General features: G+C 41.5%; 1 protein-coding gene across 2 annotated transcripts in view; it reads left to right on the top strand.

Moving 5' to 3' along the window:
* The window catches only part of LOC136848553 (ubiquitin carboxyl-terminal hydrolase 38-like), a 247682-nt gene that overhangs the window by 103226 nt on the left and 120892 nt on the right, over positions 1-23564 (top strand). The gene's annotated exons all lie outside the window — the stretch shown is intronic.

Raw genomic sequence — 23564 nt, 5'->3', positions numbered from 1 at the left:
TGGAAAATGATCACTTATGATTATTTGAATGATGGAATATTTTAGAAGGATAGCTACATAGACATTATGTGAATCATGTGGAATTTAGTGACTGAAAAACATTGTTGCCAAGGTAAAAAATTGCCTACATACACTTTCTGATATGAATAATTTAATAACTGTTAGCCAGGGTTGTAAAAATGGAAATGAGAATTGATTGATTCCATTTCTGTGTAGTTCTGCTAATTATTATTAATACAAAGAGGATGCAGCCTCTCGCAGGTCATGTCTGTCCCAAAACACACACCAGTGCACATGAGTATTGATATTTTTCTTTTTTCTTTGATTGCTTACTGTAAAGTTACCATTTTTGTTATGATATTGAGTTTGGTGTCATTTTAAAGTTGAATAGTAGTATTATAGCATATGTTCAAAAACCAGAAACACAAAAAAACCATTGATATTGCTGGTAAGAGTTTGTTATGATATTGAGTTTGGTGTCATTTTAAAGTTGAATACAGTAGTAGTATTATAGCATATGTTCAAAAACCAGAAACACAAAAAACCATTGATATTGCGGGTAAGAGTTTGGCATAAGCAAAAACTTTTTTTTGCTTTTACTAAAATATTCACTAAAAATGGAAAAGTAAACAATTACTTATTTTTGTACAGTACAGTACCAAACTAAGATAAAGTGTGTTTCCATTTATATATGTTGTTACCATCTGTAGCTAAAAAGCGCAATTAAAGTCATAGAGACAAAAACAAAAAATCCAAAGCATTATTAGAACTTTTTGCAGAAAGATGTTACGTTAGTTTTTAAAAAAATAAAACCCCCAGCAAAAATAACAATAAGGATTACAGTGAACTGCCCGTATTTGTGGGGATGCGACTCACACCCCCGGTAATAGCTAAAATCTACGAATACTTAAAACCCCTCTAAAGACACTTAGAACTGCCCATTTTGATAGGTTAAACCAAGAAAAACCCTGTAAAAATGCTTATACCTGAGTATTTTAATAGTTTTATCACAAAAAGTGCATTTATTCATGAAAATATGTGAAAATACAGTAATTAGTGAATATTTCTCACTGAAAAATACCGCGAATTTTCCGCGAAAAATGGCTAGATATGTTCCACAGAGAAACCCGCAAATGCATGAGTCCATGAACCATGAGAACGCGAATATGAGGGGTTTACTGTATTTATCTATTTTTGAATGACACAAAAGACAGATAAATTACCATACTTTTACATTAATATGAGATCCATGTCTGTTTATGCCAACTCTTTGGCAACAATGTGCAATGAAAGTCAAAGAACAAAAACAGTAGATTCAGTAGTGTGTGTGCAAATGTCAGTGTAATGAAACATTTTGTTTCTTTCTGAAAAAATTCATCAATAACAAAATAGAAATCAATTACTTAATTTTGCACAGTGCTAAAGTAATATGAAATGTGTTTCTGTGTGCACACACACCCATATATATACAGGCAGTCCCCGGTTTACGACGGTGGTTCTGTTCCTGTGCTGTGTCGTAAGGCGAAAATCGTCATGAACCGGAACGACAGCATACGATGCCAGAGAAAGCCTTACTTTTAATCCTTTGGGTATATTGCATTGTTTCTTGATGTTTTACCTACATTCTGATGTGGTGTGCATCCAAAAACTGGTGGTTCTGGAACGTAAAAATTTACAATTTAGTACAAAGTTTACAATAGTGCACTGTACAGCAGTGATTGTAAAGTCTTGTGTGCAATAAAGTATAGAGTACTGTATTTATACTATACAAGAGTAAAATACATTTTGTTATACAGTAATACAGGTGTACAGTACTGTAATTTATACCAAAGAATGTATGAAAGATAAAAAAAGTGAATGCCTTACTTTTTTTTTTTAAAACTGTGCTGCTTAAACCCTGGAAAAATGTCGGTGTGGCCACATGATTCAGTAGTCCTGTATGCAATAAAGTATAAATACAGTATTTTACAGTAAAATAATAAAATGTACAAAAAATTAAAAAGTTAGGAATTCCTTACCTAATTTTAGTGATTTTCAAAGCTATTACAGCCATGAGTTAGGTTATGGGAGTGGAGATGTGCATGTGTAGGGGGCCTGCAATGATAAGAATTAAAATTACAGAATATGTGTACAGTACACTGTTCTGTGTGGTTCAGGTACTTCACAAACCTATGTTCAGCAGTGCAAAAGGGATTTTGACAAGGGAAAATCTATTTCTGAGAAGGTCCATTGTCACCCGGTGAAATTCCATTTTATGCAAAGTTTCTAGGTATAACTAGCACTAGATATACCAGAAAAAGAGCTTTCCAGGAAAGCTGGGGGTTCTCTACCCCAGTCGGCGTGTCTTCTAGGAAGGCGTCGGTATAAGGAGGGTGAGTAAATACCACTACCACGAAACCTACTGAAAGATCTCTCCTTATCAAAACCCTCGGAACAGAAGCGGTGAGCCGTTACAGCCCCCACACCAAACACCATGGGGCCCAGCGACTTTCAAGCGCCACCTACCTCATTCATGCTGCTTTAACCCCAGACTTGGCATGTGCAAGAGGGAGAGTACTAGGTGATTCAGGGAGGGTCACCGGGTGACACGGGACCTTCCTCAGAAATAGATTTTTCCTTTGTCAAAATCCCTTTTCTGAGTCCAGTCCCGTGTCAGCCGGTGAAATCGTGATAGAGAATCATGCCAAGGCTGCAACTACCAGGAAAAAGAAATGGGGGGTAATCTGAAGAAAAGGCAAAAGTTTACCAAAATTATTTTAATTAAGCAATCTCTTCCGTGAGCAGAATATTAAGACTAAGGCATACTAAATCTAAGGCACATCAAAAACTTAATACTATGAAGCATTAGGGGAGGTCCCGACACGGCGGAGAAGGCCCCAAAAACCTTAAAATTACTTCGTAAAGGTGAAACATGAAAGCGCACAAAATAACTGCAAATATAACCTTAATACTATACCGTAAACTTATTTCTAAACACGTAGAGACAAAAATCCAATGACATTAACATACATATATCACAAGTGCATTGGAGCAAATAAAAACTGTCAGTACCCCATAAGAAAAGCAATCATAGCATGTCAGATTACACTATTTCCATCCCAACAGGTACAAGAAACATCAATATGAGGAGCCAGGCGGTGAGAATTGTAATCAACCAGGAGAATAAGCAGAAAAGTAAATGAGGCAGGCGGAGCGGGGAAAGGAAAGGACAAGGACATGATTAATTAAGGTGGGAGATGACACTTCCCACAGCTATGGTAAATTTCAGGGCTTGACGATTTTAAATAGTGGGCGTTTAAACACTAGAGGTGATTTCAACCGTAAATTTAGATAACTCAAAGAAGTCCATATTGTAGAGAAGTAATTAATGGAAGTAGCAACTGCTCGAATATCATGAACCTTGGGAACTGAATCTGGGTTGGCCTGTTTAATGAAATATAGAATTTGTTGTCTTATAGCATTTAGTGAAAGAGTACCACCTTTCTCCCTGATAAAAAGAGGACCCGACTTACTCTGTGGAGTTCTTAAAAGGTAAGATTTAAGTGTATAAACTGGACATAAAGACTGGTCTTGAGGAAGGGCACCACCTTCCAAGGAGACCACCTGTCCTGTGGGTCTTCGTTCTTAGCTAAAAATCTAGGGTCAGGGGAAAGGAGGACCTCTCCAGACAGGAGGAAGTTCACATAATTATCACCTCTAGTGAGCCGACAGCTCTGAGATTCCTACAGCACCTGAAGCCAGCTAATCAAAAATAAAGTCTTCCTTAACAGATCCTGATAAGAGCAATGAAGTTATCCATCTCTGATGCTAACTTGAGGGCGTCATTGAGGAAACCACGTAACAGACTGTGGCGTGATACTGGTCTCAGTATGCTGGGGATAGATGAAAAGTAAGAATCTGTAAGGTGGATTTTAAAGCCCCGTAAAAATACTTTCTTTAATGCTGGATTGGTTGTGACCAATAGTGGCAGGAGCAAGGCCTTTCTCAAACAATGATCTAAGGAAGCTCCTAAATTAGCTGTCATGATTTTGCTTCAGATGCTTTTAGGAAGGAGGCTAATTTTTTGACTGCTGAGTCATACTGTCTAATAGTAGAATCTCTTTTATCTGATTCTAAAAAACAGAGTGTTGACAGGGTCAATGTTAGCTCCTGCAGACTGCGAATTTTATAAAGTCCCAAAACTAGGGCATTCTGAATTCTTGAGGAAGCTGGCCTGAGTCTAGTTTGTGCTAGCCACGAGTCCAGAATGGGCTTGGGAATCCGAAGACTCCGTAATCCCAGTTCCTGAAGAAGAGGGAACCAATTGCTCTTCGGCCAATAGGGGGCTACTAGGGCTAATTGACCTTTGAATGTCCTGAGTTTGTGTAAAACTTTCAGCAGTAAATTTATTGGGGGGAAAAGATAAATCTTCTCCCAATTGTTTAATCTACTGTCATTCTGCGTCTATGGCATCGCCTGAGGTCAGGTTGGGGCCACATAACAGGAGCTTGGTTGCTCTCCGTTGCGAACAGATCACTTGGAGGCCCGGAACCCGGCGGCAAATCCATTTGAAAGACTCCGCGTCCAGGGACCGCTCCGTCTCGGGTAGTCCTGTGGACAGGGAATCGCCACCACGTTCCATTACCCCACTGAGTGGGTGGCTGACGGGGTGCCAGCAGTGCTTGTTCGCCAGGAGAAGATAGCAACCATTACTTGATTGCTCGGCCTGATTTGGGCGCCCCTGTGAGTGCAATATGAACTACCACTGCGCTGTCCAATACCAACCTGATATGAATCCGGTTGGGAAATGAATTTTCTTCAGAGTAGAGAAAGACGCCATAGCTTCCAGAGAATATTTATATGGAGATTTGCTGTTATTGGACCCACGTTCCTTGTACTTTTTGTTTTGGTGAATATCCCCCCCAGCCGCTTAGGGAAGCGTCTGTGTGAACAACTAGTGCCGGAGGGGGAAATTGAAGCGGAACTGTATTGGACAGGCCCTTGACCGAGGCCCAAGGACGCAATCTTGTCTTTAAGATTTGAGGGAATGGAGAGACCCTTGTCTCCCCTGGCTTGACAGTGGCTCGACTCCGCCACCTCTGTTTATGTCTTTTAATTTAAACTTAATAGCAGGTCTGTCACTGAGCAAACTGAAGGGATCAGGACCTTTCTTGGGACCGGCGGGATGCTGATGGATTTTGAGAGTCTCCTGGTGAGGATGCTATCTCTTTCCTCTTGGGGCGGAAGGGACAGCGTGTGAGATGACAGATCCCCACTGGAGACCCAACCATTGAAACCGGGACTCCGGAGTCAGGCGAGACTTCTCTCTGTTCGGTTGAAAACCTCGCGACTCCAGGAAATTGATGAGCTATGGATGTAGCTTTCTGACACTCCGAACTGTTGGTGCCATCCAATCGTCTAAATATGCTGCTAAGGATATCGCGAGACGGAGTTGTTGTACCACCGTCCGCCAACAGGTAAAGATATCCTGGCGCAATGTTTCAGACCCGAAGGGCATGACCCTGAAGGGTAGGCTTGATTCCCGAGTCTGGCTCAGGAACTGAGAAGTTCAGCAACGGGGCGTGATAATAGCGTCTGAAAGATCGATAGAGGTGGTGACGACTTTCTGCGAGTAAGGAGTCCGTGCTTGAGCTACACGTGGCATCTTGAGGAAATTTGTGGCATTTTATGTAGAGATTTAGGCGCGACAGATCCAGGATCACTCTTTGCTGATCGGAGTCTTTTTTGGGAACAGTGAATAACCTGCCTTGAAACTTTAGGTGCCTTACTTTCTTTATTGCTCGTTTGTTGAGCAGATTCTGTCACATCCTTTTAGGATTGATGTGGGAGGCTGAAGTAAAACCTGGTTAGAGGAGGAGGTTTTGATCCAGCTCCATCCTAGTCCTTTGGACACAATGCTGTGTGCCCAAGGGCTGAAGGTCCGTGGTCCCTGAACCCAAAGCAGCGACCGCCTACCTGTGTTCTCTCAGTGGGAGGAGGCGGGTTTATTCCCCTACCAATCCAGGTCTTCCCCTTGGTGGTGCGGGCTTCCTCTATGAGGGCTTGCCTCTTCCTCCCCTTGCAACCTATTAAGGCCGTGAAAGTAACCCGGCCCCTTCGTGTGTGGGGTTGTGCGCCGGTGTGAGGAGCCACATAGGAGGGTACAGCTGGTTGGACCAGCACATACTGTTGAGGTGAGCCTTGGAAGTGAAGGCTGCTCTACTGCCGAGACGGGGCGGCTTGGACTACCGCCCTGATGGTAGGGCCTCTTATACCTCCTGAGCGTTTACCTCCTCTCGATTGGGGGCGGCGATTCTGGGGTCTTAAGCTTATAGGCGAAATGCCCCAGCGAGCGAAGACTCCTGGTTGGCCGTGTAGCCTCGGCCATAACGTTCGTGACCTCCTCTTCAGGAAGAGGTTAGGTCCCCCAGATCGGCTTTCCGCGAGCTTGTTGGGCTCGTGGCGGGATGTCGCATACGACAGATGAACTTCCGACATTCAGTCTGGCCATGATAAATCAAATAAAGTCAGACTGGAAGCCTGCTCCAACAAGTTTAGCCAATACCTGAAAGAAAGGCTCGTCCGAGCAGGAGGCGACGGTAGCTTCGGTAGGCATACGAGGTTTAAGGACCGGGCTAACTTAACCCAGACATCAAACTCCGCTTTCAAAGAAGCTCGACGGCAGGGGGCTGCTCACTGAACATTCTCGTGGAGCGCAGGAAAGTCCCAACTTCCGGCCATTGAAAGTGGGCGGGCTTCCAACCAGAGCTGTTACTTCCTGGGAATACCAGGGAAGTAGGGGTCTGTCTCATAGCTGTGGTAGCGGATTACCATCAAAAGCACGCTGGGGCACGTAGCCAGAGCTTTAATCAAGCAAGGGGTGGGAAGGTTGTCTCCCAGGGCAAACATAGTGAAGTTGCCCTTGAAGAGTCAACTTCGTATTGTCTGCCTGCCACTCCGTCAGAGTGCGCAGAAGAGCCGACTGAGCTTGGTCCCTAGGGACGATGACAGTCTCCCTAGGAACCTTGTCTGACCGAATCCAAGCTTCCTCCGTAAGCCTCAGGCCTGGGTAAGGGGCAGGAGATCGGGGAAGAACTCCCAATTCCTTAACCGTCTCGTGCCAGACCATCAAGTGTCAGTTGCCATCATGTTGGATGGCCAGTGCAAAAACGCCAAGGGTTACCCGACATCGAGCAGCCCGGGAAGGTCCGCGGTGTCGGGGATAATATACTGTGGTTCGGCTGAGGTGGGTGAGCCATTCCGCCAGTATGTTATCATGACTGGCCAACTTACCGGAGATTTTGCTAAACCTCGAATCTAGGTCCTCCATAGCTTTCAGCTTGTAAAGCTGATTGGCAAGGCCTCGTCGGCAGGTTGGCGAGGGCTTGGTTTGCAACCCTACCACTCGCGCCTTTGCTGGAGGAACAGACTTGCTCCCGAGGCTACAGGCCCACAAGCCTTAGCCTTCGACGGGGCGATGCCTTCTTGGAGGGCGAGGACTTGTAACCCTTACGCCTTCCAGCAAGTCTTCAACTTCAACTTGGGGATAGCAGGCGGGCTCTATCACCCAGGAGGAAGACTTCTAACCTGCGAGCGAAGAATTGATGAAACAGAGTCAAATAAAGAGGCCGCCCCAACAACCTCACTTACCTCACCACTTACCACCTGGGTCACCTCTATGTTCATGGGTTCCAGGTTGAGAGATCCCATCGCGGCTCGTCCTCCGAGACCTCAGCGTGGGGATATCCACTTGGGGTGGCTGGGTCTCATCCCGGTTGCTGGATGATAGGGGTGCCAAGGTCTTCAGGCACTGCTGACGCCACCGATGCGCCCGAGGATGAGAGCAGTCCCTCAACTTGGCGTCGGGCGTAGGGCTTCCCAGCCGGAGCGTTCTAAACCCAGCAGGCCGGAGGAATTCAAAACGAACTTCTTGGAAGCTTAGTCAGCCTGTAAGAAAGCCAACAATTAGCTAGAGCGAAAACCATTCGAGACCTCATAAACAATATCACGGCACATAAGGCAGGAGTAATGTAAAAGACTGTGCCTGACTCATCCTGGACAGTTGTGCAGGGCGAAGCAAACCTCACAACCATCCAGGGTGCCAGACAACCAGGATGTCAGTCGGACGCACAACCAGTGGGTCCGGCAAACTACGTGACCGTGGGTTGTTCCAGGAGGAAGCTGTGCACCCGGCTCCTCTGGCGAACAGTCTGTAAGTGAAAATACATGAACCTCCACCTAAGCAAACTAAAGCTGAGGCGGGGAAACTCAACTGCAACCGGAATACTCCGGCGGAGAAGAACTCCTAATCATAAGCTGGGCCAATAAGCTCTAAATTGCATAGAGTGGAAGGTAAAAGGTTTTCCAGACTGATTACTCCAGGAATGAAGAAAGAACCAGGAACCAACCTAAGGGCTGCCAGTAAAATAGCAGGAGCCGGGTATAGGACCGGACTCACTTATATAATATATATAATGAATTAAGGAAAATATTCCTGTAGATAAACAGACTTATCTAAAACAAAAACAAAAATAATAACAGTAATAAGTGATGGTAAGAACTCAAGAGGACGGAAGGATCCGCTCCTCTCAAAATAGATAACCTTCACGCCCTTACTTCCCTTCGGAGAAACAAGACAGGTAAAATGCCATTATGTTCATAACATGAGGCTGGAAGCAATATTGTTACACGTATCAAGCGTAACCCGGCGGAGACTAACAGATAGGGACTCGAACACGTTCGATATTAAACAAACCACCAACCCCAATACAGCGATGCTGGGGACGATATGGGAGGAATGATCTCAACCAGCTGGAGAAGTCTTCGGAGAAAAACGCTAAGCCCTAGCGTCACCTGCAGTAGAGCAAGGCTGGAGAGGAGGAGGGGAGGGGAAGGAGGAGGAGTAGGCTACCAGGAAGGAACGGGAGGCAGAAGCTCTCACCGGCTCGGCACACTCCCAGACGATGAATCTTGGAAGGGTAGAATGACCGGAGCAACACAACCCGAAGCCGACTTCTTCTAAGCGAAGCCTAATATAAGACCTAACCTTAATAGGCTAGGAAAAGGAGGGCAGAAGGGAAGGAGGAAACAACAGAGGAGAGAAATTTTGTGCTGAAGACAACCAGGATCCGAGGGCTGGCGGGCAAGGGGCGACTAGCCTGAAGGCTTACAGCAGAGCTGGATTACCCCCTAAATGGAGGAAGAGGACTGGGGGCTCACTCTGCCCACAGCAGTCGGAGAGCAGCAACAAACTCCCTCAACACAACTCCCCACCCAGGGCAGGGGATGGAAGCAAACAGCCTACTCACAAAATAACCATCCTCTTAAAAACTAAATGTGCTCAACAGAGGCGTAGCCTACCACGGGGAAAGCGGTTAGATCTGAGGCTGCCGCCAGCACCCGAGAATAAACCAACAACAAAATAATAAAAATAAAACTAAAAGAAACCATCTTCAAACCCAAATTAATTAGCCTAGTAAGACCAAAAATAACAGGAACCCAACCTGGAGGAACCTAGGCGGGGCACCCTCACACCAAGGCCCGTAGGCCAGATAATTCACTTAAGGGGGCAGCCACCGTGAGAACCACCAGGAAGGGGGGACCAAGGGGCAAAATTTATCTATAGCGGCAGGAGACAACCAACTGAAAAGAACAGAAGAATTAAGCCTGCATGTCATTTGTAAACAACGAGGAGACGCCATTAGCGCTATAATAAGATCTCAATATTTATGAAAATAGACATAACAATAAAAAATCAGAACAAAACCCCACAAGAAGATGGTACTTAACTTGGAAATGGTAAAGCTGCTCGGCGCCATCTCAGAAGCGAAAATCAAAATAATGACGAGCACACAAAAACAAGCGATTTCACGTTTTTAAAATGAATGGTGAGGTGAAGCTGGTGTCGCGATCCTAGCGGGTGTTTGGTGTGAGGCTGTAACGGCTCACCGCTCTGTTCGAGGTTTTGATAAGGAGAGATCTTTGAGTGAGTTTCGTGGTAGGGTATTCACTCACCCCTCCTTATACCGACGTCTTCCTAGAAGACGCTCGACTGGGGGTAGTAACCCCAGCTTTCCTGAAAGCTCTTTTTCTCTGGTATATCTAGCAAGGTTATACCTAGAAATTCGTGCTGTAATGGAATTTCACCGGCTGACACGGGACTGGACTCAGAAATACCCTATAAAAATAAAAAATTAATTCCTTACCTAATTTCAGTGATTTTTAAAAGATGTAGGCTAGGATGAGGGAGCTCTAGTAAAGGTTCCAGGCAGTCTAGAATAATATTAGAATAAAGCTGTACAGTAAATTCCTTCATATTTTATCAAATGTATTGTACATATAACAATTTATAACATTAAAAACAGTTAAGAATTCCATACCTTTAGTGATTTGAAAGATGTAGGCTACACGAGGAAGGGTATGTACAGTTACAGTAGAGGCCAGGATGAAGGTGCTTGTCAGTCTGCAATGATAATGTACTTGATAAAGATTAGAATAAAGTACTTCTGTACAGTATAAATATTACAGTATTTTATAAAATGTATAACAATTTATAAAATGCAAAATGTTCTTACCAAATTCTAGTGGTTGGCTTGCTTACTGGGATGGGAATATGGTACAGTAGATGAGAACAGGTGGGCTATGGTGTGGAATCTGCAGGCACTTGGGAGTCTGGAATGAAAAAAATAAAAATGATCTGTATACAGTACTACAGTGAGTAATAAATACTGTACACAGTAGTATTTATTTTAAGTATAACACAATTTAAAACAATGTAATACAAATTTTTAAAAAGTTGAGAATTCCTTACCTGGTGGACATGAAATGGGTGCAGGTGCTACTACTGGTGCAGGTGAATTTGGGTTTGAGCAGGTGACACCGTTCATTTTTGGAATGCTAAAAGATAAAAATTACTATACAGTACTGTAGCTCTGGGGTATGTATGCAGTAAGCTATACAGTTTTATAAAGTGGTTTGAAAGAAAAAAACAGTTATGAAATCCTTACCTGATGGAGCTGGAGAGGAGACAGGTTCAGCTGAGTTGGGCCGGGAGGAGGCTATAACATATGGATCTGGAATGATAATGATATAAAATTATGTAAACCAACAGCACATACTAAAGCAGTACTGTACAGGTGGGTGTAGTGCATTACACTTTTTGTAAAATTTATAACAATTTATAAAACATTAAAAAAAGTTAAGAATTCGTTACCTGATGAAGTTGGAGAGGAGACAGGTTCCGTAACTTCAAAACCCTGGAATTCTTCAGGGGAGTCAGGGCTCTCATCACTACCAAAGAGATCTGGAATGATACATAATGAAAAAAATTAGGTTTTGCAACAGTAAATATTAAATTTTTAGATAAAAATTAAACACTTAAGAATTCCTCACCTGATGGAGCTGGAAATGCTACTGGGTTCAGGTTCAGGTTCAGGGGAATCTGGATTGGGCATCTCTTCTGCAGTGATACAAATGATAAAAATTATTGGGTTATGCTGTGTATGTACAGTAAATGTAAATCGCAGTACAGTACACTAACAGTTTTATAAAATTTACTACAATTAATAACATGTTATATTAAAGCAGTAAACAAAACAAAGTTGAGAATTCCTTACCTAGACTAGGAGTGGCAGGTGGTGCTGGAGACTTCTTGAAGAAGCCTAGACTGCACACTTTTCTTCATCTGCTTCTCCTTCGTCTCCTTGTAGAAAGTTACAAAATCCATGATCCCTCTTCGAACCTTTTCATACCTTGCAATGGTAGGGTCCTCACCCTCAAAAGATGCCAAAGCTCTCTCCAGATGAGCAAAACCCTCTGACAAGCCCTTGGCAGTTAATGCTCTGAGCTTTGGGTCTGGGGCCTCTTCTTCCTCCTCAATCATCTGCTTCTTCAGCTCACTGAGGTCCTCCGATGACAGTTCCTCTCCATGGGATGACTTTCTCAGCTTCCAAGTCCAATTTCAGCCTCTTGCTTAGCCCAACGATTTTCCTTGCCACAGTCTCTACATCTTCTGCCTGCTCAACCCCTGAAAACTGTCCACAAACTGCGGACACAGTTTCTTCCATGCCCCATTCAAAGTCGTCACCTTTACTTCGTCCCAAGCATGTGCAATATTCTTCACAGCATCTGCAGTATTGTAGCCCTTCCAAAATTGCTTTAGAGTCAACTCCTTATTACCTTCAACAGCCCTTAAAGCAGAGCGTATTGTCCTCCTCAGGTAGTATGTCCTGAAGTTAGCAATGACTCCATGGTCCATCAGGTGTATGAGGGATGTAGTATTTGGTGGTAGATACACCATCTTCACATTAGGGTGCATGTTACTTAGATTTGCAGGGTGACCAGAGGCATTGTCTAAAACAAGCAGGATCTTAAAAGGCAGACCCTTCAAGGCACAATACCTTTTCCCTGCTGGCACAAAGTGGTCATTAAACCAGTCCTTGAAGACCATCAAGGTAACCCAAGCTTTCTCGTTGGACTTCCAAATGACGGGGAGTTGACTCTTGAAAATGCCCTTAACCCCTTACAAGATTAACCCGAGATATATCGTTATCAGTGTGCTAAAAATTTTGGACTTACCACGAGATATCTCGTTGAAAAGTTAAACGTGAATATTGGGCTAATACGAGATTTCTCGTGGCTCAGTATTGTTACAGCAGGCTTCTCCGAGATATCTCGTCCTATATCATACGTTTGGCAGTGGTATTTGCTGCTGGAAGTCGTGAGTTACCAACGATAATTTTCTGTATTTTTTTGCAGACGACGCTGGCGTCATTAGTAGCACTTCAGCTGCCATCTTTGACCTTTGTTTTTTGTTTTTTGCGTATTTTTGCCTAATTAGGTAAGTTTGGTTGCATTATTTGTCATCTTAGACTGATTATATGTTATATTATTGATTCATCGTGTTGCTGTTGTGTCTTGTTAGCTACCCCATGAGTATTTTGTGGTATATAGAGTAACCGGTGATCTTGAGAGGTTGTTCGTTCGTTTGTACGTATTTTATATCGTATTTTCGCCAGTTCTAAGTAAATTTGGTTGTTTATTTGTCATCTAAGACTGTTTATATGTTATATTATTGACTTATTATGATGATTTCATGTCGTTTGTTTGTCTCTTGACCATTTTGTGATACGTTAAGTATAAAGTATAATTTTTTCCAAGGATTTTTTTTTTCCTTTTTTTATGATGAGTACGCACTATTTTACTAGCTCTCCAGTGGTGACTTTTAGAATCTTCCGTATTTCTTCATTTTCACGTTTTAGGTAAGTTTCATTGTTCTTTTTTTTTTTTTTTAGACTGTTTATATGATATATTGTCGAGTAATTTGTTAGTATCTTGACTATTTATTTATTATTCTAGCCTTTTATTTATTTTTTATTTTAGCCCAGTTATGGCAAATTACCATGACAACAGTGATACTGAGGAATCATTTACAGAGCTTGAAAGTTCTGGCTCAGAAGGCGACGATTCAAGCTTGGATGATTCCAGTGACGACAGCGATACCAATACAGATACAGATACGGTAATGGATGAAACACAATGGAGGAGAATCGCAGATTCTACTGCCCCTCCACCCCTCGATTTCCATTCACAGGGACAACAGGTCTCAATATCCCAGGGAATATTGAAAGTATGTCGCCTTTAGATTTTTCCATGTATTTTTGATGATGAACTGATTGAACTTATTTGCACTGAAACCAATAGATTTGCTGAGCAATGCAATGCAGACCCAAATACGTGGCATCCTGTAACTCCACCTGAACTCAGAGTTTTCTTAGCACTAAATACTTTGAAAGGAATTGTGAAGAAGCCTGAAGAATCCTTGTATTGGTCTAAAATCCACTTCTTAGAACCCCAATTTTTGCTGAAACTATGCCTTTCAAAAGATACAAGAAAATCAGGCAGTACCTGCATTTTTCTGATAATGAAGCATATGATGCAAATTCGCATCCTAATCCCAAACTGAATAAGATATATCCTATTTATGTGCACTTAGAAAATAAATTTAGAACTGTCTACACCCCACAAAGAGATATTTCAATTGATGAGAGTCTCTTGCTATATAAAGGAAGATTGGGATGGGTACAATATATCCCATTGAAGAGATCAAGATTCGGCATAAAGTTCTTTATGTTATGTGAAGCGAGTACAGGATATGTGTGGAGTTTTTTGATTTATGTAGGTAAAGGAACACAGCTCGACCAGGATTTCAATGAATTGCCTAAATCCTCACAGGTTGTAATGACTTTACTGAAACCTCTTTTGAATAAAGGCTATTGCCTTACAATAGACAATTATTACACCAGTCCTGAGTTAGTGGATATTCTAGTAAAATGTAGAACAGATTGCTATGGCACTGTTAGAATAAATTGAAAAGACCTGCCAGTTTCATTGAAAACTGAAAAGTTGAAGAAGAAGGGGAAATGTCTGCTTATCGTAGAGGTAAAGTTATGGCCATGAGATGGAAGGATAAAAAGATGTTGTTCTACTCTCCACAGTTCACAGTAGTGATGAAGTTGAAATTGCAGTAGGAGAGGTACGAAAAGAAGCCCAAAGTTGTAGTAGACTATAACCACACAATGGGTGGTGTGGATAAGTTGGATCAAAACTTGGCAAATTATCCTGTTCCCAGGAAAAGAACAAAAAATATTACAAAAGTTTTCTTCCATCAGCTAGATCTAGCCCTTTGGAATGCATATCAGTGTTTCAAGATGAGTAATGAAAATTGCTGTTCATCTCTCAAATTCAGGTTGGAAATAATTGATTCAACTCTGAAGAAGTATCATGCTGAAATCCCTCAAACAAGACCAGGTAGACCATCTATTTCAGCTAATCCTACCCGCTATTCAGGAAGGCATTTTCCAATTGACATTCCTCCTACACCCAAAAAGAAATCTCCTACAAGGCAATGTGTTGTTTGCTCTAAGAAAAGGGATAATAATGGAAAACCGATCAGACGAGTCTCGCTACATGTGTGAGATATGTGAAGTTAGTCTGTGTATAATCCCCTGCTTCAAATCATACCATACAAAATGATTGGGAAATACACTGGTTTATGTGAAGTGAATTTTTTTTTTTTTTACCCAAATGAAGAGAAATATATGATTTTGTTTATTCTAATGGTGAAATTTTTTTATTCAAATGAAATGAAAAATACTTTTGTTTATCAAAATGAAGTGGAAAAATAAAAGTTATCAAGCATCAATATGTTTTTATTCAATTCCTATTATCAAAATTACTAAAACGAAGCATACAGATATCTCGTGATAGAATAAAATGATTATAATTTATACGAGATAACTTTCGTTATTGGCCATAAAAAGGTCTCAAGTGGAGTTTCTAAAAATTACAATTTTACATAAAATAATCGCAATTTTCTGTTGAAATCAAATTAGAATAGAGTCTAAACAAGTTATATTTTAATTTAATTCAATAAAACAATTAGATTCTTTTTTGAAACATTATGTTGAAAAAATAAGTCTTTTAAGGGGTTAAAGGCCTGGGATTTTCTGCCAAATACACCAGCAAGGGCTTAAGCTTCAAATCACCACTAGCTTTGGCCCCAAAGAGTAAAGTCAGTCTCTCCTTACCAACTTTATGGCCTGGTGCTGACTTCTCCTCCTTGGAAAGGTACATACGGTTTGGCATTCTTTTCCAAAATAACCGTGTCTCTTCTACATTGAATACCTGGTCAGCTGTGTAACCACCTTCCCTAATTATTTCAGCCAAACCACTGAGGAAACTTTCTGCTGCTACGCTATCAGCATTAGTAGCTTTACCGTGTAGCTTCACCTTGTGCAAATTTGCACAAGCTTTGAAGCGGTTAAACCAACCTCTACTGGTGGAAAATTCTTCACTAGCACTGCCTTCCTTATTCTTCTTCGCTACTGCTGCATGCATGTCCCTAGCCTTTTCTTTAATCACACTTAGGCTCGCTGGAACGTGTCATTGGTTCTGGTCTTCCAGCCAGATCAACAATAACTCCTCCATCTCCATCATGTTCTGACTACATTGCTTTGCGTTATTTACCGTCGCCTTCATTGGTGCAGCATCTTGCACATGCTTCAGAATACACTACCTATCCTTCACTATGGTCACAACCATCGTCCTACTAAGGCCCAAGGCACGACCTATCTCAGTGTTACTTTCTCCCTTCTCAAAATGTGTAATTACGTCATATTTAACTTCCAAGGTAATGTTCTTCCTCTTCTTTGATGCACTAGCATCAGACGAAGTACTCTGCCGTTTTGGAGCCATAGTAAAGGTACAGTAACAAAAAACTGCAGCAATGAAAAGCAACTATGTAGTGTAGAGAACCTAGCGCAGCAGAGGCAAACACGCGAGTGACCTATTGTTTGGTGCTGTTACGCGCGCCTGCATGCTCGACCCAGGAAGGTCATTGTCTGGTCAGCTACCAACACAGTTAAATACAGAGCACAGCTACACTCAGAAAACTAGTTCTGCTTACAACGCGGTGTAAAAAGTGTCAAAAAAATGTCGTAACCTTGGAATGTGCTATATATTGTAACCAGAAACTGATTTTTGATGAATACTGTTACACCAGAAATGGATTTTTTTATAAATATATGTATCTGAAAAATGTCGTAAGCAGGCCGTGCCGTAAACTTGGAACAAGCGTCGTAAACTCGGAACAAGCGTCGTAAACCGGACTGGATTTTTTGATAAATATATCTGAAAAACCGTCATAAGCCAGAACCGTCGTAACCGGGGGCTGCCTGTATATGGGCAGTCCCTGGTTTACGATGGGGGTTCTGTTTTTACGCCGCATCTTAAACCGAAAATCATCGAAAATCGTCAAAAATCCTAAGAAAACCTTACTTTTAATGCTTTGGGAGTATTGAAAACAATGTAAACTGCATTTTATTGAGTTTTTCATCAAAAAACCTCCAAATTTTTATTATTCTGCTGTTTTGGAGCCAAATTTCTTCTGTCAGATCAGCGTACGATGCGTTGTAACCCTGGATTAAGCGTCGTAAACCAGGAAATAATTTCTGATGAATATATTTGAAAAACGTTGTAACCTCGGAACGTCGTCAGCCGGACCCATCATAAACCGGGGACTGCCTGTATATACATACGTATGCAGTCAACCCCCAGGATTCAAGGGGGATAGGGACCACAACCACCTGCAAATACTTGACACACCTCTAGAAATGCTTATAACCGCCTGTTTTGGTAATATAATAATAATAATAATATCTGTTATTTCAGCTCAGGCCATATATATACATAGAATATAGAACTACAATACCCACAGTCTAGATACATAAGATAACATGATAAAACTAATAATCAGCAGTATCCACACAGTTGCTGAAGAGGTAGAAAAAAATAGAATTCATAATAAAGATAATGACAGTGATTATATGGAGAACAATAGTAAAAAAATATTAAAATTTATAACAATTAAAAATACAGATTGCACATGATTAATTTCCAGCTAGGGAACTTAGGTGGTTACAGAAACCAAGTCCAGAAGGCTAAATACAAAAATTGAAAATAGCAAAACTCTACAATGATATTAACCCTTAAACGCCGAGCCTCTATTTACAAAAGTGTCTGCCGTATGCCGACGGGGTTTGAGAGTTAGCGCCGAAGCGGAAAGAAAGTTTTTTTCAAAAATTCACAGCACGCTTAGTTTTTAAGATTAAGAGTTCATTTTTGGCTCCTTTTTTTCTCATTGCCTGAAGTTTAGTATGCAACCATCAGAAATGAAAAAAATATATATAAATATTGGAATATATGACAGCGCGAAAAAAATTTCATATATAATTGTATACAAATCGTGCTGTGAGCAAAACAGTTAAAGCTAATGAGCTATTTTTTTTTCGTTGTATTGTACACTAAATTGTGATGATTTTGGTATATAACAAATTGTAAAACGATCAAAGCAACACAGAAAATATTATCACAAAATGATGCATGAATTCGTAACGTGCGGACGTAAAGAAAAGTTTTTTTAAAAATTCACCATAAATCGAAATATTGTGCTAGAGACTTCCTGTTTGTTGCAAAATGAAGGTAAATGATTGAATATTACTAGAATGTAAGAGTTTTAGCTTACAATTGCATTTTTTTACCATTTCGGTCGAGTCAAACTGACCAAAGGTTGAAATTTCGGCATTTATCGTAATTTATATGAAAATATTTCCAAACTAATAAAAGCTACAACCATGAGTTATTTTTTGTTGTATTCTACATGAAATTGCACACATTTTCATATATAACACTTTATGTAACGGCTAATATAAAACTGTGCAAAAATTACGACAAAGTGACTAAAGAAATTCTGAGATTTTCAGCAGAGTTAGCGCGAGCGGACATAAGGAAAAAGTTTTTTTCAAAAATTCACCATAAATCGAAATATTGTGCTAGAGACTTCTCGTTTGTTGCAAAATGAAGGTAAATGATTGAATATTACTAGAATGTAAGAGTTTTAGTTTACAATTGCATTTTTCGACCATTTCGGTCGAGTCAAAGTTGACCAGAGGTTGAAATTTTGGCACTTATCGTGATTTATGTGAAAATATGTCAAAATTGATAAAAGTTACAACCATGAGTTATTTTTTTTTTTTTGTATTCTACATGAAATTGCACACATTTCCATATATAAAACTTTATTTAACGGCTAACATAAAACTGTGCAAAAATTATGACAAAGTGACTAAAGAATTTCTGAGATTGTAAGAGCCTGACACCATCTCTTCCAAACACGTGTGTTCATCGTCCATCAGAGTGGCGAGACATTTGGCGTCTTCACAAACAGAAACATACACACAGTTTGATACAGAAGATTCGTTGGAACATTATGAGTACATGATTAGAATGCTTGCATGGCAGTGCAAGTAGTGGTGATAGTACATACATCAAGACAACAATGGTTAGGGAGAAACAGACGGAAATATTGGATGGTTGAAATCGCATTCCTTCAGAGAAAGAAAACGAGATGCTCTTGTTGTCTTGTCCACTCCGATGGACGACGAACACACGAACACTCACGTGTTTGGAAGAGACGGTGTCAGGCTCTTACAAGATTTTCAGCAGTTAGTGTGGACGTAAGGAAAAAGTTTTTTTCAAAACTTCACCATAAATCGAAATATTGTGCTAGAGACTTCTCGTTTGTTGCAAAATGAAGGTAAATGATTGAACATTACTAGAATGTAAGAGTTTGAGCTTACAATTGCACTTTTCGACCATTTCGGTCAAGTCAAAGTTGACTGAAGGTTGAAATTTTGGCACTTATTGTGATTTGTATGAAAATATGTCAAAATTGATAAAAGCCACAACCATGAGTTATTTTTTTTGTATTCTACATGAAATTGCACACATTTTCATATATAGAACTTTATGTAACGGCTAATAAAAAACAGTGCAAAAATTACGACAAAGTGACTAAAGAATTTCTGAGATTTTCAGCAGAGTTAGCTCGGACGTAAGGAAAAAGTTTTTTTCAAAAATTCACCATAAATCGAAATATTGTGCTAGAGACTTCTTATTTGTTGCAAAATGAAGGTAAATGATTGAATATTACTAGAATGTAAAATTTTTAGCATACAATTGCATTTTTCAACCATTTCGGTCGAGTCAAAGTTGACCAAAGGTTGAAATTTTGGCACTTATTGTGATTTATATGAAAATATGTCAAAATTGATAAAAGCTACAACCATGAGTTATTTTTTGTTGTATTCTACATAAAATTGCACACATTTTCATATATAAAACTTTATGTAAAAGCTAATAGAAAATGGTGCAAAAATTATGACAAAGTGACTAAAGAATTTCTGAGATTTTCAGCAGAGTTAGCTGATGCTTTCTTTTGGGGTAAGAAAGAAATTCGCGCATGCGCAGCTGGGTCACGCTTGTAAACAAAAGAACAGCGTGATCCGTGAACTCCCAGCATCCCTCAAGGCGCGTGATTTAAAATTTTTCGCAAACGAGGCCTATAAGTATTTTTCTGCGAATATTTAAAAAAACTTTTTGTAGCCGACGTATTTTACGTCCACTTGGCACCCGACAGACAACTTTTGTCGACGTAAAATACGTCCAGTCGGCGTTAAAGGGTTAACAGCTAACACGTGGGCCAACTAGTTGCTCAAAAGAATGGATGCTGCCCTCTCCAAGTTCTCGAGATTCATCAGTACGGATTTGGTCTTAATCTTGAGTAAGGGAGATATTTTAAGTTCACTGTTTCTCTTTCCCAGGGATCACCTAGATTCCACAGTTGACAGATGTAGAGCGGATAATGATGACCGACTTGTGCATCAAGCTGTCTCAAAGTCATCTGGTCCTTTTTGTGCTGGCACTTCTAAACCCTGACCACAAACATCTACTTTCATTTTCCCTAAGAAGTCTCAAGTCTTGACAGGACTACGCAGAGTTCGTCAGTCCTCTCCATCTCCAATGCCCTGTTCTTCCAGGTAGAGGTAGGGCTAGGGCAGGTAGATGATAAAGAGGGCACCCCTTCCCAGTTGCTGCCATTGGTTGGTGGGGAGGGAGGGATTGCTTGCAAGCCATTGGGCAACTTTGCAGCAGTGTGGGGCAGAAACCTGGGCAGTAGATGTTCTACGGGTGGGATATCTACTCCCCTTCGAGTTTCCTCGCTCACTGTCTGAGTGTCCACTACACCAAATGACTTACTCTCAGGGTTCGCTGAAGCATCTAGCTCTCCAAGAGGAAGTGAGGAAATTGATGGACAAAGGAGCCGTGGAGATCATGAAGGACCCAACTCCAGGATTCTACAGCCGTGTCTTTCTGGTTCCCAAAGCATTGAACAATTGAAGACCGGCAATAGACCTGTCGACTCTCAACTTCTTAACAGGAAGACGCAGTTCAAAATGGAAACACCTCAAACAGTTTATCAAGCCATCGAGGAGAACAACTTCTTGCTCACAATAGATCTCAAGGATGCATATTTCCAGATTCCAATCCATCAGTCTTCCCATAAGTTTCCTCGCTTCAGTCTTGGAGAGTTAGTTTACCAATTGAGGTTTTTTGCTTCGGCCTTTCAACAGCTCCGCAAGTCTTCACCAGATTATTCACCCTAGTTTTAACATGGGCTCATTCTCAGGAAATACGAATCTTAAGATATCTCAATGACTGGCTAGTCCTGGCAAGTTCTTTGGTAAAGCTAATTCAAGACAGGAACTGTCTTCTCCAGTTTTGTCACAGCTTAGGCATCGTGATAAATTTGGAAAAATCAAACCTCATGCCCAGTCAAAGAATTCTTTACCTGGGCATGCTAATAGACATGACATCAGTGAAGGTATTTCCACTGAATCAATGCCTAGAAAAGCTCAGGAACTTTGCCCAGTCCTTCCTGTCCAAACAGAAGCAACCCACTCTTCAGTGGCAGGTCATTCTAGGTTTCCTTTTGTCCTTGGAGAAATTAGTTCCTCATGGTCGACTTTGCGTGTGGTGTCTCCAATGGAGACTAAAAGAGTTTTGGTCCCCGTCAAGGGATTCTCCCTTATTCCAAGTTCCTCTCTTGGCTGGATGACAGGAACCTGACAATAGGAGTGCCCCTTCATCTTCCTCCTCCAGAGATTCTTCTGTTGTCCAGTGCCTCTTATGAGGGTTGGGACCACACTTTGGAGATCTCCTGATTCAGGGGTGTGGGATCACCAATACAAACAGCTTCATATCAACATCCTGGAGATGAAAGCAGCCTTCCTAGTACTTCAGGAATTTCAAGAAAGGGTATCAGGGCACTCCGTGGTTCTAATGTCTGACAACACAACAGTGGTAGCTTAGGTCAATAAATAGGGGGCTAGTGTCTCGTCATCTTCACGACTTGACAGTTCAACTGCACCAGTGGGCAGTCTGTCACTCAGTGGATCTCTCAGCCAGATACATCCCAGGCAAGAGGAACATGGTGGCAGACAAGCTTGTCATCGGGGTCAAGTTCTGGGAACAGAGTGGTCACTGCATCAGGATGTGGTGGAAAGGCTTTTTCATTAGTGGGGGAGGCCATCAGTAGACCTCTTTGCAACCAGACACAACAAAAAATTAGAGGTATTTTGTTCAGTCGTTCCACATCCCTGGGCCATGGCAGAAGACTTCCTTCAACATCTTTGGGACAATCTAGACATCTACACCTTTCCCCCTCTTTTGACTAATTCGCCAAGTTATCAACAGAGTTATAATTTCTCAGAACCTCAGGATGACCCTTGTACAGTACTGTAGCTTCCTTGTGGCCACACGCAGAATGGTAACCAGATCTACTGCCTTTGCTGACAGAAGCACCGAGAGATTTCCCCTTGGCACAACCTTCTATGCCAAACTCACATTGAGAGGTTTCACCTGGTAGGGTCCCTATCGCTTCACGGTTGGACACTATCCAGTATCTCCTGCGAGCGAGAGGCTTTTCTTGCAGAGCAGTGTCAGAAATGTCTGGTTATCCCCGAAGGTCTTCTACAGCCGTGTACCAGGGAAAGTGGGCCATCTGCTGTGATTGGTGTCATCAACTGGGTTTCTCTCCTGTTGGAACTACTATTCAACAAGTAGTGGACTTTCTCATTTTTATCCAAAGGTAGCAACTCCTTTCGGTGTCAGCCATAAAGGGATATAGGGCTCCTCTACATTTAGTTCTACGTTTGAAGGACGTAAACCTATTGTTTTCGTGGGAAATCTCTATGCTTATCAGGAGTTTTGAGCAGTCCTGTTCCCTGAGAGATCTTTGACCTCCTAATGGGACCTAACACTGGTGCTTAGCAGTATCATGCGTAATCCATACGAACCCTTACAGGCTTCATCAGATAGAAATTTAACCCTCAATACAGTTTTCCTTATAGCCTTGGCCTCTTCAAAGAGAGTTGGTGAACTTCACAGACTTTCTTTTGACATTAAACACATGAGGGGTTGGGGCTCTGTAGCCTTCTAATTTGTCCTGGAATTTGTAGCTAAGACTCAAAATCCCTCGGTTCACAACAACAGATTTGAATCTTTTTCTATCCCATCCCTTGGAGATTTTGTTGGTAATGACCCTGAAGAATTGCTTTTGTCCATCGGGGTGCTGTGTAACTATCTAAAAAGGACTCGACATCTCAGACCGGGTTGTCAAAAACCTTAGGTTAGTACAAGCAGGAACAAGAAGGAAGTGTCCAAGAATACTATCTTCTTTTGGTTTTGTGATGTGATAAAAAAAGCCTACAGTTCTTCTTCACATTCATATGTCAGTACAGTACATGCAAGAGCACTTTATGTTCAGGACCTACTGTAGGTCCTTCCATCGCTTTCAAAAAGCACTTGTTGGTTCAATGGGTTTTAAACGCTGGTACTTGGCTTCACCAAACCACCTTCACATCCTTCTATCTGCGGGACCTTGCCCACAGGTCCATGGACACTTTTTCCGTGGGTCCAGTGGTGGCTGCTTGACAAGTTGTTTAGCTCATCCAGTGCCCCTAGCAGGACAGTTTGTATCTTTCCAAAGATATTGGTTTTGAAAGTGAGAGTGAATGGGATGATTGGTCTTCTTCCTTTCTTTTTCTTTGCCTCTGCTGGCAGGCAGTGGAGAGAATTAATTCATCATGCACTGGAACTTGTTAGATACAGGTGATGAGGCCCATTCC

The sequence above is a fragment of the Macrobrachium rosenbergii genome, chromosome 2 (genome assembly GCF_040412425.1).
Source record: "Macrobrachium rosenbergii isolate ZJJX-2024 chromosome 2, ASM4041242v1, whole genome shotgun sequence".
Taxonomy (NCBI): Eukaryota; Metazoa; Arthropoda; class Malacostraca; order Decapoda; family Palaemonidae; genus Macrobrachium; species Macrobrachium rosenbergii.
This window is presented reverse-complemented; position numbering and strand designations above follow the sequence as displayed.